The sequence below is a fragment of the Aphis gossypii genome, chromosome 3, assembly GCF_020184175.1.
Source record: "Aphis gossypii isolate Hap1 chromosome 3, ASM2018417v2, whole genome shotgun sequence".
Lineage (NCBI taxonomy): Eukaryota > Metazoa > Arthropoda > Insecta > Hemiptera > Aphididae > Aphis > Aphis gossypii.
This window is the reverse complement of record NC_065532.1, coordinates 1,768,855-1,785,725: the sequence shown is the minus strand read 5'-3', so window position 1 is coordinate 1,785,725 and position 16,871 is coordinate 1,768,855. Positions and strand designations below refer to the sequence as shown.

The following is a 16,871-nucleotide window of genomic DNA, read 5'->3' as shown; positions in this document are numbered from 1 at the left end:
AAACAAACTAATAAATTAAATAAATATTATTTCTAAAATACTATACAGAAGATTGTTAAAATAATATATTCATCCTTAAAAAATAAGAAAATAGGTACATACATGGATAATTCCTGAAGTATTTTAAAATATAAATAATTTTTCTATTTGCCTACACCTTTATTTTAAAAATATTTTCAGTAATATATAATTTCATATTTCATAAAGTTGAATAAAAAGGTCCATACCTATATTATATAAATAACCAACTAGATACTTATAAAAAATTGCACATTCACTTTGAAAATGAGGAAAGTTCACGTCACCCCTTTACATCACTACAGTAATGATGCGGCGAAGGAAGTATATTTGAGAAGAGGTTGCCTCTGGGTTTTTACGGTGTGAGTGACTGTGTGTATAAATATTATATGATATGAGTTAAAATCACATTTATAGAATTTTTATGAAAAATATTTCTTAGGGTAGTAATTTATGAATAGAAAAGTAGGCGTTACGTAAGAGTATACACTATAATATCCGTAATTTTTTTTTCAAATTCCATGGAATCAATAATATTAAAAATTACATAAATAATGTTTAATATTAAATGGTAATTTTAATTTAACTTAATAAAAATTATTGTTTTAAAGAATTATCATTGTTATAAATTTATTTATGAGTTTTTGTTTTTTTATTGTAAGTGAGAAAATAGTATTTCTATGAAATTAAACATTATCAAATTTAAATTGAAATTTTTAAAGATTTATTTTTTTGCATTGAAATGAACTTTTTTTGATAATTAAACAGTGTAAAAGAAAAAAACAATAATACGGGTATATTTACTCTTCATTAACACAAAAATAAACAAAAACATGTTTTACAACATATAAGTTAAATGTAAAATAACTTTCTTGTTTTTAATATAAACGGACATTTTGAAAAAATATTTTTTTCAAATTCATAAATAAGATGAAGTGCTAATTCATACTGTATAAAAAAGTATTTATATAATTTAAGATGCTTTGTCTTAGATTATGAATAAAGAAACAAATTCATAGGTTTCGAGGTAATACCATAGAAGTTTTTGAATAAGTTTTCAAGCAGAGAAATTATCCAAAAGTTTCAATTGGCTCTATTTTATCTATTGGAAATAAAGCTTTATTGATACTTTAAAAAGTCCTCTATACGATTTTCCTAGAAGTTTCTTTAAAGAAGAACTAAAAAGACGAAAGAAATTAAGAATTTAAAACAATTGTTTTTAAATTTATTTCTCTTAACTACTAAATCATCTTTTAATGTCGATGAATTATTTTTACTTTCAAATTCAATATTACAACACAGTTCTATCACAATATTTCAGTATACGTTTAAATCAGTAAAGCAAGATAATGTAGTGTCAGGCACTCTGGCGTTGTAACTTGTTACTTATTAATATCGCATGTATTATATATATATATATTTTTTATCTTGAATTTTTAAATAAAAATAATTAATAAATAGTAATCAAATAAATAAATCTTTTAGTTTGGATATCATCAGAATCTTAATAAACAAAAATATATTTTTTTAATGTATAATCTAAATATTTATAAAGAATGTCTTTATATTTTTATTTTTATATTGATTCTTTTTTTCTTTTTTCTTATCTCTTGGGATTAGAATCCAATATCTCAGTAAGAAATGTAACGAACGTTCATAATTAAGTTTGTTTGATTTTTTCATAGGTTAGCTACTCAAAGAATAAATAATAAATTCTCTTGAAGAAAAATTTTCTATTCCTATTTTTTTGTCGTAATTTATTTTCAAAGTTCAATCCTTAACTTTTTACTTTATCTTTGAAGTTAAATTACTTTTTAAAACATAATATTCATAAAATAAATTAATTGTTAAACAAAACAAATGTATCCAATCATAAATAATTTGCTTAACTTTGTTCTGAAATATATTCCAATCAATGAAAACTAGTTCAAGATTTAAAATATATTCAATACAATAAATACACATTCCTAAATATTTTGAAATTCGATTTCCATAAATGAAATGCTATTAATTACTAGAAATTTTTCTTTTTTTTTTTTGCTGTTTCAATAACTTTACTTTAAATATAACTTAAACATTTAATTAAAAAAAAATTAAATAAATACCAAACAAATTTATTCATTGATATTCAGAAAATAATTTACTAGAATTCTAATCATACTTTTTCATTTTGAGTATAACTTTTGGAAAATAAATAATATTCCAAAATGTAATATTTCATAATTGTCTGTGTGCTTTGATATAAAGTTACAATAATAAAGGTACAAAAGTATAAAAATAACGTTTTAAAAACATGTAGTTTATATTTATATTATATAAATAGATAATAATAAAAAAAAAATGTATTTGTTTTTAACTTTACAATTCTATAAATTGTATGGTTTATTTAACTTTTAAATTGTTTGTTTTATAACTTATTATTTTCCTATAAAACATAATATATTTTATTTATAGACTTATTTATATAATAAATTAAATTGTCATAAAACATTATTACATTTTAAAGTTATTATTAAAAATATTTTCTAAACTTTATTGTTTTAAAATATATTCTTTATTATAAAAAATTAATATTTCATTATATTTTAAATTAAATTATTGGTATATAACATTAAAATAAATTATAAAATAATATGAAGTATTAATTCTAAATCAAGTAATGTAATAACTAATATACACTAGATAAAACAACTTTATAATGCAGTAATACATAATATAATATACAGTATTACAGTCATTGGCTATTGTTTGTATAATAGATAACTTCTCGTGGTTTATTCGATCAAATCAAAACACTCAGATATGTTACAGTTTGTAAACTATTTTGCTTAAACTTTTTGGTCGAGATATATTAACTATTATTATCATCTTCACCCACTTAAATTGAAATTTTCTCTAGAACTTCAATATTTTATCAGACTATTTTTTCTTATACTTTTGGAAAATATTATTAGATGTTGGAATGTACATTTCTTTTCGAAAACTTTCCAAATACGTTTAAGTTGAAAATCATGATAACCGATTACAATAAAATCGTCCATGGTAAACATATAAAGTCCCTCTTTGTTCAGTAACAAGTAAATCATACACCGAAAATAGAAGCGTTTAAAATATATAGCTGATTAAATATCTAGATGTATTCTAACTAAACGTTTTGGGTTATCTATTAAAACCTATCAGTACAAACTACAAATACAGACTACAAGTAGTTTTAACTGGTTCATCAATTAGATGAAAATTCAAATGAAATTGGGAGTTTATAAACGAGATTTCAAGTTTCCGAGAACCATAAACAATTAATATTATGTTTTCTTTATCTAACTTTAGTTTCTTTATCTAGATTAATACACAGACTCAATATTGCATGTTTCTTGAACTTTATTTTTTTAATTTGGTGTCTGAACGTACTTACTACATTCTATCTTTGATTTTGAAAAACAATCAACTGAAAGATTATATCTATGTATCTGTGTACACAATATAAAATTTATAAAATAAACATAACTTCAAAAACTTTATTAATAACTAAAACTATTGTTTTATAGCTACAATCAAATTAAATATAGTTAAAACAATAGTATTTATTTTTCTAAATAATTTAAAAACATAAATTTGATGCAATATATCTGTTTAAATTATTACAAAACGAAATACTTAGTATTTAAAGAAACCTATATGTATTTCAAATTTAAATGAAGTACAATTGGATTAATATTAATGAAAGTGTAGACGCTTCACGTGCACTTAGTCCCCAAAATGTAAGAACCTATAGGGTATCTGACATAATTTCCCATGCCCCCGTTTTTTTTTTTTATTAAATTTAATATACAGTTGAGTCTCGATAACTATCAAAATCTATTTTTTTTTGTCCCTAGGGCATTTCTATACACTCGATGCAATATTTATAACTTGAAAAATACACAAGTCGAATTAATTTTTACCTCCCTTGAAATTCGAGTTATCGAGATTCAACTGTATTATATAAATAATATATTGTTAAGGAATAGCTTTCTAAATTGATAAAATTAAATGTAATACTCATATTTTTCTATAATATATTAATATTGTTAATACATTTATTCTAGTCTAATTGTTTAATAAAATGAAAATATTATTTAAAAGTCACTTAGCTAGCTATAGGTATTTCATTCAATACTAGTATAAAAATGCATTATTTATTATTATTTATCTATTATACTAACTAGATTTAGAATTAAAAATAATGTTTGCTATTAACATATTTATTCTGTGCTACATTTATTTATTTCGTTTATAAATATAAAACTTAAATATTGTTAAAAGTTGAATAAAGAATTAATATTTCTGTGAAGTATAATTATACAAAAAATCTGTACAAGTAGCAATGTCGCAATGAGATATAATATATTACTAATGTAAAACTGGATAAACTGTGTTGGAGATCATTTAAAAAAAAAAAAAGAAAAGATGTTATATACAGAGTATTCTCTAAAATAATATAAATATAACTAGGATTGTCCATTTGGCTCCTACTTTTGGTTAATCAGAGACTGTGACTAATAATAATATGTACTGATTGCATCTATATCTAATTCAAAATTCGCATATTGTTTTAAAGTCAGTATTTTCATAAAATTAATTCATTTTTATAAATGTAATTATATACATTTTCTGACTTTATGTATTATTAAATAATAATAACTGTCAATAAAAAATAAATGTAAAAATAATATTCTAGTCTATTGTACAGTATTAGTTTTATGTGTTATAATAATTAATAGAATTATTTTAATTATTAACACTTAAAGGATTAAAAAAAAACCATCTGATTTCAACATTAAAAATCAGTATAATACATATATGTATTATAGTTTTTCATTATTTACGTATTATATGGACATAATGTACATAGGGCATAAATAATATATATACTGCATATTCATATAATATAATATATGTATATTATAAATATTTAAATCTGGGATAGGGTACTGCGTTTAGCAGTATTACACAGCATTAATAACAAATGTAAAAAAAACTCGGCCTGTATAGACGTTTCGATGATGGTAAAAGCTTAAGATATTTTAACGTTTTTTGTAGGAGTGCAAGGAGGGGAGGACACGCATATAACGATAAGTCTCTCATACGACCATGGTGGTATGGATATCGGACGGAGCACTTATTGGTGTAGCCGCGTCGTATACCGTCATTATGTAAACCATAATAACGTACAATGTACACCATAAAAAAAAATCAAAACGTGTAACATAGGTACTACCATTACCTATACATAATTATAGGCCATAAGGTATCACCATGGTATGAAATATTCGAAATTCATTGACACCGGAAGGAACGTGTATATTATTATGAAGTGGTAGTATTATCGCATTGTACGTAAAAAAAAAACTTGGTTAAAAATAAAAGAATTCCGCGGTATTCAAATCTCTCCCGAGAAACGCGATCGTTTTCATTAATTCTGCTGTCGCCTCTTTCATTGTGCGGTGGTAAGTCCACTGGGAAGGGAAGATGCGAAAAAAAAATTACAACGTCGTGGGCCAAATTATTATATTAATATTATATTATGTACGAACAATATACATATTATATACACCATAATGTACAGGTCTGATATATTAATTCCAGTACTATACTGAACTGTAGTTTGTATTCGTAGTGTTAAACTTTATTATAATAATGTACAACATTAATAAATATAAATCTGCGTTCGAAAAATTAATTTCTATACCGCGGGAAAAAAGAAATATTATCTTATTATACAACGTATACCTGCTGAAGGTGTATATACCTACAGCGAAATACTGTGCTAAAAGAATATTATTAGCTGATCATAAATTAAATGTATAAACATCAATTTCAATACAATCTGTTTTAAATCATACATAATAATATTATGTATATGTATAGCAGTGCAGTAAAGGAACCTACGTTTTTTCTTTTGTTTTCTGAACAATGTGATTTATTATACTACTCGCGGTATTTGGTACATATATTTTATTTTAACTTCTAAGCATTAGTAGGTATAATAGGTATATAATAAACCTACCGATAAATGTATTAGAGTTCAACAAATTAACGAGTTTAATGGAACTTTCGTACAGGAATGCAGGATATAAAGTATGATATACTATAACTGATCATAATATTATATAGTTATTAATCAAAAATAATGTAATATATTGACTTCAAGTAGATCAATATTATAAATGTGAATACATTCGTGTGTGATGTGCTCTAACTGGAGTACAGATATTTAAAAATAATGACACCCAATTGTCTATTGAACAAAACCATATAAAAATCAGTGCTATGAAATTTGCATAACCATTAAATTGAATACGTGTAGGAATTTGCATAGTAAGTATAAAAGGTATAATATTTAACGTCTTACATAAACTATAAATACTAATTAGTATACAACAGGATGGTTCAACCCGCGGCCCTCGAAGCCTTTTTTCGTCCCCTCCCGGCTCCCTCCAACATTACGGAATTTTTGTCATTATTTGGAAATACGAATATTTATGAATCGGCATTTTATAATACAGATTTAACAAAGTCTAAATCGAATTTTTAAAACGGTTTTTTTGTACTCAAAATTCGTCTTTAACCACCACGGGGTGTTCAATTGATATTGAAAAATTGACTTCTAAAAACAATACCAATCATCACATTATTTGTTTTTTTTTTTTTAGTGCCCCCCAGTGTTTTTATAAAAGTGCAAATTGGCCCGCCAACTACAAAATGTTAGACCCCTTGTATAAAATATAGATAGTGATTAGTGGCACAACTAAAAATTACCCGAAAGGATACATAATAAATATTGTTATCTTGCGTTTTTAATGTTGAATGATTTTATTATTACAATTTAAAATTTAATAGATGACTAAGTTCTCAAATACAACGATTAAGATGGAAGAAGACACTGGTACCACCGCCTTAATTGCTCCACTGATACACATAGGTAATTAAACTAAAAGCTGGTCAATCAACAATATACTTGGTGCGTGCCATTATAATATGTATGGTTTTAAGGTATTATTCAAAACCTAACATATTAATATCAATTATATACCTAAGTATATTTCATAGTTAAACCAGCTATATAATTTATAGGGAAGTATAACTAAAAATAACGATTTACGCGCGTACTTTTCTGCTAATAGCCGGGTGATTTAACGTCAGCTCTATTTTAAAATGTTAAAATTTAACCGACGTATCACTCACTTTAAAATTAAAAGACTGATAATAGTACCCTAAATAATATTTTGGTTTATTAACCTCTTACAAGACAAAATGAAATATTCTGAAGGCTGATTTCTAATATTGTATGATTATTTTTTACCTACGTTGGCTATTTTAAGAGTTGTTGTTAAAAAATTAAGTTTTTTTTTTAAATAATTCAAGTAAAAGAATTATTGCTTGCGTATAGCAATAAATATTTAGGTAGCAATCTAAGTCTGCCCACTGAGCCTGAGTCAACTCTAGAAAAATAACAACTAAAACGCGTCTATATGGCCACATTGGTGCAACTAAGGGGTGCACAAGAGACTTGTGTACCACAAGTTTATAATGTACACCTCCAAAATTAAAATTCCGTTTCTATATTATACTTTGAAATGAATATTATCAATAATTACACAAATAATGTATGTATATTGTATATTGAGGGATCTAGGTATCCAGCTATACGAAATAATCTTTTGTTTATATAGAACAAGTATGAAGACACAAATACAGTTATTTTTAGTACAAGACCATATTATAATTATCAATCATATAATAATACTTAAGTGTGCACAAATTGCAAAGAGTATCCCTAAAAATATTTGTCTAATTGCTATTATACGGCCGGCCAGTAATCTCTATTGTAATATTTATATATAAATTCACAAAATAAAACAGTATAAATATTATTGTACCGGTCCGGGACGGGACGGCGGCGATGGAGCGAACGGACGAGCATAAGTTGAGGGGAGGAGGGAGAGAATAAAAACCGATTAGACACGCAAAATAAATAGTATGACTTACCTCCGCGCAAAATCGGCTGCTGCGGTCGGCGCAGATTGTCGCCACGACGACGACGAGAAAACTGCAGCTACGACGGGACCGCCACCACCGCCACCACCGGCACCACCACCAACAACAGCAGCACAACCGAAGCGGCCGCCACCACCGCCGGTACTACTATTACAAAAGTATATAATACGACGGTTGTACGAGTACATACGACGAGGACGACGACGAGCGCGACTACTAGTGCCGCGGCCACCGGCGTCGACGCGACAACGACCACGTTCGTTCGGTCTCGTTTGCCAGTCTCCCCGACGATCGCCAGTCCGTGGCTACTGCCGTCGCGACAACATATGCGAACCGTTCCGCGTCTGTCTGATATTCGCTGGACGTGTCTCTACAATAATAATAATAATAATATTATAACAACATCATAATAATGTATGCGACATAGCGGACGCTGTATAGAGTATATAGCGATTCGACGTGGGCATAGACAGTCGTCGGGGAATCGATGTGGTCCGACCGCCGAACGACGACGTCTCCCCGGCCGACTGTAACACTCCGCATGAATGGGCACTTGACGAGTTCGCACACGCACGCACGCACCCTCACACAATATATATACAGTTCTCGTCATCGTCGTCATCGCGGAGATCCGCTCGCATCCTGTTCCGACCCGCCCGCGAGTGCCTATACCGCCCCCGCCGCGACTGTCTATGCACACCGCCCGCGCCTTACGCCACAACTTATACGCTCGCCGGCCGCCGCGCGCATTTATCCTCCATAACGATTGTCAACGATCACTTGCTGCGCGCGCGCCGCCGCCGCCGCGGTCGAATCGCATCATCATAATATCGTGACTTCGCGTGGAAGCGCTATATTCGGATACATAGATAGCACTCGGTGTAGTGCACCAAACACGAAAGTGGGAGGGGGCAAAGGTTATTTTGAAAGCCAAATTTGAGCGGTGCTCCGGTGGCACAATTGCAATGAAAAAACTGAGGGTGTCGTTTCTTATTTTTTCAGTTTGTCCACAAATGGCATAAGTTTTGACTTACATTTCTGCAAAGATGGGGTTGCTAATTATCCCCCGTGACCACCCCATGGTACTTTAAAGAAAAAAATGATTATAATATTCTTGTTATGACTAAGGATATAAATACCTTGCAACTACTTCGAGAAATTGATCATTTCATGAAATGGAAACACTAATTTGACATCATGTAATTTTTTCAAAATGTGATCGTTCACTTTGTGTGTTGAACCAAAACATCTACCGCTTACATAAACTTTGATTATATAACCTTGTACAAACGTCAAATATGTAAGTACAATAATATCTATATTGTACTATACGAGCACCTAGCCATCTGAAATGTGTGGATTTTATTAATTTTGATAAATGACTTAATCGTAATCCATTAACAATATTTTAGCAATACCTACGTTGTATGTATACAAGTATTGTGAAAATGGTTGCAGTATGAATTACATTATATTCTATATCGAAACATTTCACTTACTGTACGTCTATCACCTGTGTATGCGATTACAAACTATATAGTACTTATTTTATTAAATATGAATAATCTTAATCAAAAAAAAAAAAAATACGTGTGTGAAGTTAGCACACCCAGTTAAATCGTATAGACATACATAATAACTTATAATATTCAATAATTTATAAAAAAAAAAAAAAAAATAACGAAGATATAAAGTAAATACTCTAAAATATCTTTAAGTTAACATAATTTATTATTATTAATTATATTAATCATTAAATATATATTGTTTCATACGACGACTTATTTAAAAACTAAATGATGACTATATAATATATATATATATACTGGACATGGTGATACGGGGAGAATACTGCATTGCGATGCTGTACAATAAACATTCAATTCCGAAACCAAACATTTCTATATACTTAGTATATTATAAACGTATCGCAAATGTGCAATTTGTAAAAGTGTTAATCGTAAACTGGCAATCAAACCAATTATTAATAAAGACTTCAATGAGAGATCTCAAATTGACTTGATTTATTTTCAACCTTTACCAAACCAGAAATATAAATAAACTTTGATTTATCACAAAATTTATATCATACATAGATTCTAGAATATAAATGAAAAGTTATAAGTAAGAGTATGTCTAATTGAATATAAATTTTTTTAACTTTTGGTGCACAGAACATTCTCCTAAGTAACAAATGGCAAAGAATTTGTAAATTCCATAGTTAAAAAGATGCCTCACTCACATATGTTGTTTTCGCTTTACTAACGTACAGTATAGCATATTTGAGTTAGTAAAATCCATTTTAAATTGTTACCTAGCTTTAACATTATAGACTATAGTAAATTAATCTACTATCAAACTCAATGGTAAAAATATTATCTATAGTCTCATAAGTCATAAGTAAGACTCATATTATCTCATAAGTGATAGGTTATACCTGTATTGATATTTTAATGAAAATAATTTCGTGAATTATAACTATATAAAATATTATTACTTTAAAATGTTCATAATTCGCTTTAAAATTATAGTATTAATAAAATCCAGAGAATACTATAGGTATAATATATTAATTACTTAATTTATCTTGAAATAAATATAACTTACAATTTACATTTATACTTATAAAAACTTGTCATAAATAATAAAATTAAGAACCTATATTTAATATAAAATAAATAATGTGTAGTCGTATAACAGACAACAATATACATGCAGATATTAGATTATCGAAGAGTTACAAACTCTTATACTTAATTCTTATTTTATTTTATTTTATTATTTAATCAATTTGTTTTAAGCTATGTTAACACAAAAAATTATTTGTAAACATATTATGATTATTATTTATTATTTTATAATTATTATTAACTAATATAAAAATGTCATTACAGCGTAATAATTGACATGAGCATTAAATGTTTTATTTCAATATAGATTGTAAACAACCACATGAAAAAAAATTCTACTACCTAACCAATATAGTGAGAAGCAATACGTGGAGATTAGTTAATACTTAATTCACATCAAAATTGATCCTAAATTGCACCAACATTTTTAAACTGAGTTTATAATTTGCATCAAAATGAAGATATGTATAATTTCTACCATCTCAAGTAATAAAATATAGAAAATGTAATTTGAGCCAAATTAAAATATTTATATTTATATTATTATAAAATAGGTACTATCGAAAGAATAATCACACACGTTTCTATATTATAGTACAATATATTAATAAATGAAAAAACTATAGACACAAAATATTCCATTTATTATAGATTCTGAATGGTATATTTACACTGTTCTACAATTCGTCAGTATTGACTTAAAAACTATACCAGAAAGGAAACGAAAAGACTAAAGGTTAGATTACTGATTAGTATTTGATCGAAGTATAATAAATTTATATATACATAAATATATGTATATTATGTGTAAATATAATAAAATTGCAGTGCTATTACGCGATGTAAAGCGATTACGATGAAGAATCGGATGTCAAACTTCAATATGATTACCAGACAAGGAGACGAGTAGTAAAAATTATTATTGTCATTTGGGTCTCTCTAATATTCTAATTATTAATAATTATCAATTTCCTTTACAAGATATAATTTGTATTCGAATAGTTCAAACAGTTTATAGCTTTAACTATTCGATATTGTCCACCACTAATATAGATACTCTTTTTGGTGCAAATTACAAAAAGGCTTGGTAAGTTCCCATACCAAACATATAGATAAGTGGTTACAATTGTAAGTTCCTACATGAATAAAAATATACCGACGTGTATAATTTCCTACGAGGCAATACAAAGCTATTAGCTATTTTTATCTACTTATATTTATATTCCATTGATATTTTATACAAGCCCCCTAAAAATTATTACAAAAGTAGTATAAAATGTTTTAGTTTTATTTTCATAAATATTTAAAAAAAAAAATTATAACAATTTTAATATTGATACATTGTAAAATTGTTTGTATCAACTATATAATATATTAAGATTGATAGATATAAACAGTGAATGAATAGTAATATAAATACAAAAATAATATTTTTATTATTTTTTATTTTAGGATCCAATAAGGATAGGATTTACAGATCAAATATTAAATCAGAAATGACTACTGCTGAAAATCACATAAATAAAATCAATAATTGATTTAATATTTAAAAATTACAATTAAAAAATTAATTTTCCCTAATTTATATAAAATGCTACATGTACTCAACCAATTAGCACAGCAATATTATGAGCGATCTTTTTCAGCTGTACGAGAATCAAGACGTGGGTGAGAACTACATCAAGAACGTTATACAAATCTGTCAATTTTACAAATAGGAAATATATTAAAAAAAAATAACGAGTAAAGACAATGAATGTATTTTAAATTGATATTCAAAATCCTCAAGGAACTAAGTAATTAAAAAAAAAATATATTAAGTATTTACAAATTATTGAGTTTTATTCTTTAACTACTATTTATATGTTGTTAAGTATAATATTATTAACATTAAATATGAAGAAAAAAATTAGACAGTAATTTTGTGCGATATAATTATTTGACTATTAAATTAAAAATTAAGAATTATTAATGAGTGGTGTGGGGGCGTAATGAATGGATATATAGGTCTAACAGGAATAAACTATTATAACATCCTCGATGTAAATCTTGAGGAATTTATTGATGTAACTTTTATTGAAAACGGTCAAATCATTCAGAAGTTACACGATCACAACAGACATGCACATATAAGTGTTTACCCATTACACTTTTTATATAATTTAGAGTCGAGGTAGAATTCAGTTCATTCAGTTCCGTGTTATGTGAAATCGGTAAGCGACTATATATTAGTAGCATTTCACATTTGCTATTTACTATTACAATACCTCAAAGGATTTATGATAGGAGGAGAACCATAGAGTAGTATAATTATTAATTATATTTACTATTTACATGTAATATAGTCTATACGTAGGTACACGGTACACCTTCTAACAGCTAAATGCTAATATTCAATTAGCAGTGTTCCATTGACTGTATTATTTCTATTTAATTACATAATATATATTATAATAAACGATACATCAACTACAAATTAACTATCGATTTTATTTAAACCGTAAATTAAAACACAAATAATTTGACTTATTTTTCATTTATATCAAGTATTTACAGAAAGCTGCAAATTAAACAAAAATTGAATTTATGGTAAGAATTTATCAATGATAAGTTAACAATAAGCAATAATATAGTATATATAGCTATATTAAATATTGGTCAATCTAAGGATCAATTAAGATTAGAATGATTAGATGAACCCTGATTCATGAGTATGAACTAAATAAATTTCCCTCTTGTGTCGCTTATTTACTAACTAAAAATCAACCATTATATAGCTCCACAATTATAATCGCACTTATTCGGTCAGACTTAAATATACCTCCACAGTCCACATTATTCTTGTCGTTTAGAAGCTGACGTAAAGTTTATCTCATCCATTCTCAGTAGTTACTTTAATAAAAATTATATTTTATTTAACATTAAATTTTGTGTATCTAATTAACATAACAGAAATCATTCTCTAGTCCATACTCCTCCTCATCCTATTTTCTATGGTTATAAGTAATAACCATCCTCTGCACTGTATGCTTCGTATCATTAATGAATACCTTCAATCTCCATATCTATCTTTTTTTTTTTTATTTACTTCTAGTATACAACTATGGTAGCTCAACAATTAGTTATTACTTAATATCTATCTTAATACTAAGATTTTATTCTGTGTCGTTAATTTTTAGTTGTATAATTACCAAGAACTAAGATATACTAAGGTATAATATCTTAGTCCATGTAATTTTATATTATTTCCATATGAAACTGCCATTGGCGACAATAAATTAAAATAAATAAAATAAAAAAATATATTACCATTTTGTATACAGCAATATTATTATGTAGTAGGTATCTAGCCTCTTTAAAGAAATGTTGAATATAGGTATCTTGTATCTAAAAGAACAAATGTATGTATCAATGTAAGCGATAAGCATCTTATACATAGTACCTACTTTTTTAAAGTATCTTACCAGTACCTTGCCATATAGTATGTACCTATTGTTTAAATATAGTGTACAATATTCGAGGGTTAACAGACCTACAAAGAGCATAATTACGCTTCACAAATTGACGTATTAAAAAATCAAAGCCACCATATCACTGCTATATACAAGTACCTAATAACAATAATGTATTCTATGGTAAGTTCAGGAAACCATGAAGTTGATCTATTGGAATAGTTAGCAGTGCTAAGTCAAAAAAAATTTTCTGAAGAAAATTATGTCCAACAAAGTCAAGAGTAATCAAACACTGTACAAATTACCAATACATTTGTTGGATATATTTTATGGGTCTGTTATTTTTGTTCTGCTAACTTTAATCAAGTAAATAATATATTATAATATGCACTGCGCCTCATTTAAAATTGTCGATGGCCAATGCTATGTATAGTAATATTATTAAATAATTATTAATAAATAATTTATTATACTGTGCATACACTATATATTATACAGGGCAAGCGATTCTTTTATCGACCAACACTCATAAATTCAAAATTTATTGTTTTTGAAAATTTTTTTTTTTATTGAAATGAAAACTTCTTTAGCCGCGTTTGGCACTTTTAGGTAGGGTGTAAATTTATGAGTTCGCATCACCGACATACTCATGACTGGCGTATGCGCAGAGACCGTGTGCTGTGCGTGTTATATAGACGCTTTTAACCGTCAGTACGGGTCTGTGGCCGCCGCGGCGCTGTGATTGGATATTGCACGTGGCCGCTACTCCGTATCTTGTTGCCGTGTCAGTGGCCGTCGTGTGTTGTACCGGTCCAGTGTTCTGTTCTTGCCTCAGCCGACTGTCAACCGAGTTCATGGCCGACGGGGCGCGCTAGCGTCAGTCGATCGGTAAGTCAAGTCAAGCCCGGATTAAGACCTTCAGGGGCCCAGGGACCAATGCATGGTTGTGGACCCCTACAATGAAAACAAAAATAAAATACATTTTTATAAATAAAATTAAGTACTTTTATGTAAAAGTTTTTTTTCTAGCTTTGTTACCTAACCTAGCTTTGTTCTAGCCTGTTAATTCAAACAAAAAAAAATTTAAATATTATTGTTGGTATTATAAAATGTACAAATTATCACTCGATGTAATTTTAAGCTGAAAAGACTATATGGGCCCTTTACACACGTGGGCCCCGGGGACATGACTCCCCTGGCTCCCCCCTTATCCGGGCTTGAATCAAGTCAGGAACAGAACACGGGACCGGCGCAATACTCGACGACCACTGACACTGCGAGAAGACACGGAGCAGCGGCGACAAATACCGCAGGCAACCAACGTTATTGCCGCCGTGCAGCGCCACAGCGTGCGAAACCTAGCTTATATATACGAGTGAGGAGGACAAAATCTTTCAGTTTTTTGTTTGAATACTATTTGAATTTTTAAATTGTAGAATCATAGTGCAGTACTACAATAGTGGGTACATAGTGGGTACTAAATAAATATACTAATATTTTAAGACACAAGTAAAAAAAAATAAATAACAGAAAATTATTTTAAATCCTCGTATTTATTTTGGCGTTTGAAAATTGTATATTATTTTTATTTTCTAATATTTAACCTCTACAACGAATCACGTATAATTAGTATTTTACAGTAGCTTGGGCATTTTCTTACTACCGTGGTAAAACAGAATTTTAGTTGTTCTGTTGTTCAATCATATTTTTATCGTGTTTTTGAAATAAAAAAAATTGCTCGGAGTGTCATTGATATGTAAAACCAGATTGATGTTGATAATTTTAATTCAAACATTATGAAATTTCAAATTTTAATACTAAAAGTTCTAAGTTTTCACTTCTATTGGCATGTCCCTGTAACTGCCAACATTATTTTTTATATCTTAAGAGGATGTCAGCGCACTACTTGTTTTCTCTCTCTTGCCCACAGACAAAACGCATTTACGCAGAATCATTTTTTCTATGTTTTTAAGTAATCTTAGAATAAAATCACTCATCACAAAAAAGATAGACAATAATATTTTTGAGAGAATAACATATCGTCATATCGATTTTATATTTTATTGTTATTTGACTTTCAAAATAAACAAAATAATGTTGTGTTTTTACTCTAAGATCACTAATTAAAACCATAGAAAAATAATTCTGCGTAAATGCGTTTTTTTATGTTGCGCATGGGCTAGAGAGAAAAAACAAATAGTGTGCTGACATTCTCTTAAATGTATATAATTTCTAGTCGAAATAAAACAACATTTTTTTGATACTTTTTTTCGTTATAATTTTTTAAGTTTTTAAATTTTTTTAATAATTACATAAATTTATAATTTCTTATTCCAAAGTAGAATATTTTTTATTAATAGTTTTTAAATATTTTTATGTGATTAAGTTTTGAGATGGAAAAAAGAAAAATAATACAAATAATTGTAGATATCAATTTAAAACGGGAGGTAATTTTTTTATTGATATTTATAGTAGCAAGAAAGCCGAACAGCATTTAACTCGGACCGATATAACAAAAAAATAGGGGGTATAATATATAATATAGGTAGGTTAGGTTAGGTACTATGTATTAACAAGATAATGATAAACTCCAATTGTTACGGTTATCTTTCATAGTTTCATACCAACAATACCAATACATATTATAATTTATAATGTTTACCTGATGATAATAATAATACATAAACCGTCGCGAGGGGGACGCACGTAAACATCGAATGTACAACTTTATAAA

The 16,871-nt window shown here is 27.7% G+C and overlaps 1 protein-coding gene and 1 long non-coding RNA gene across 8 annotated transcripts in view; one reads left to right on the top strand and one right to left on the bottom strand.

Moving 5' to 3' along the window:
* Positions 1 to 8,559, bottom strand: part of LOC114127891 (cell adhesion molecule Dscam2) — a 69,633-nt gene extending 61,074 nt beyond the window's left edge. For 3 of the 6 annotated variants that reach the window (XM_050203016.1, XM_050203017.1, XM_050203018.1), the window contains exon 1: positions 8,047 to 8,559. The gene's annotated coding sequence lies outside the window, so the exon portion shown is untranslated. The remainder of the gene's footprint in view (positions 1 to 8,046) is intronic. The other 3 variants (XM_050203014.1, XM_050203015.1, XM_027992248.2) reach the window with 1 other exon arrangement.
* LOC114127909 (uncharacterized) overlaps positions 1 to 12,469 on the top strand; it is a 74,146-nt gene extending 61,677 nt beyond the window's left edge. The window contains exon 5 of one of the 2 annotated variants that reach the window (XR_007604833.1): positions 12,332 to 12,469. This is a non-coding gene — a long non-coding RNA (uncharacterized LOC114127909). Of the gene's footprint in view, positions 1 to 10,992; positions 11,186 to 12,331 lie in introns of those variants that run through there. The other variant, XR_007604834.1, reaches the window with a different exon arrangement.
* Positions 12,470 to 16,871: the final 4,402 nt, after the last annotated feature.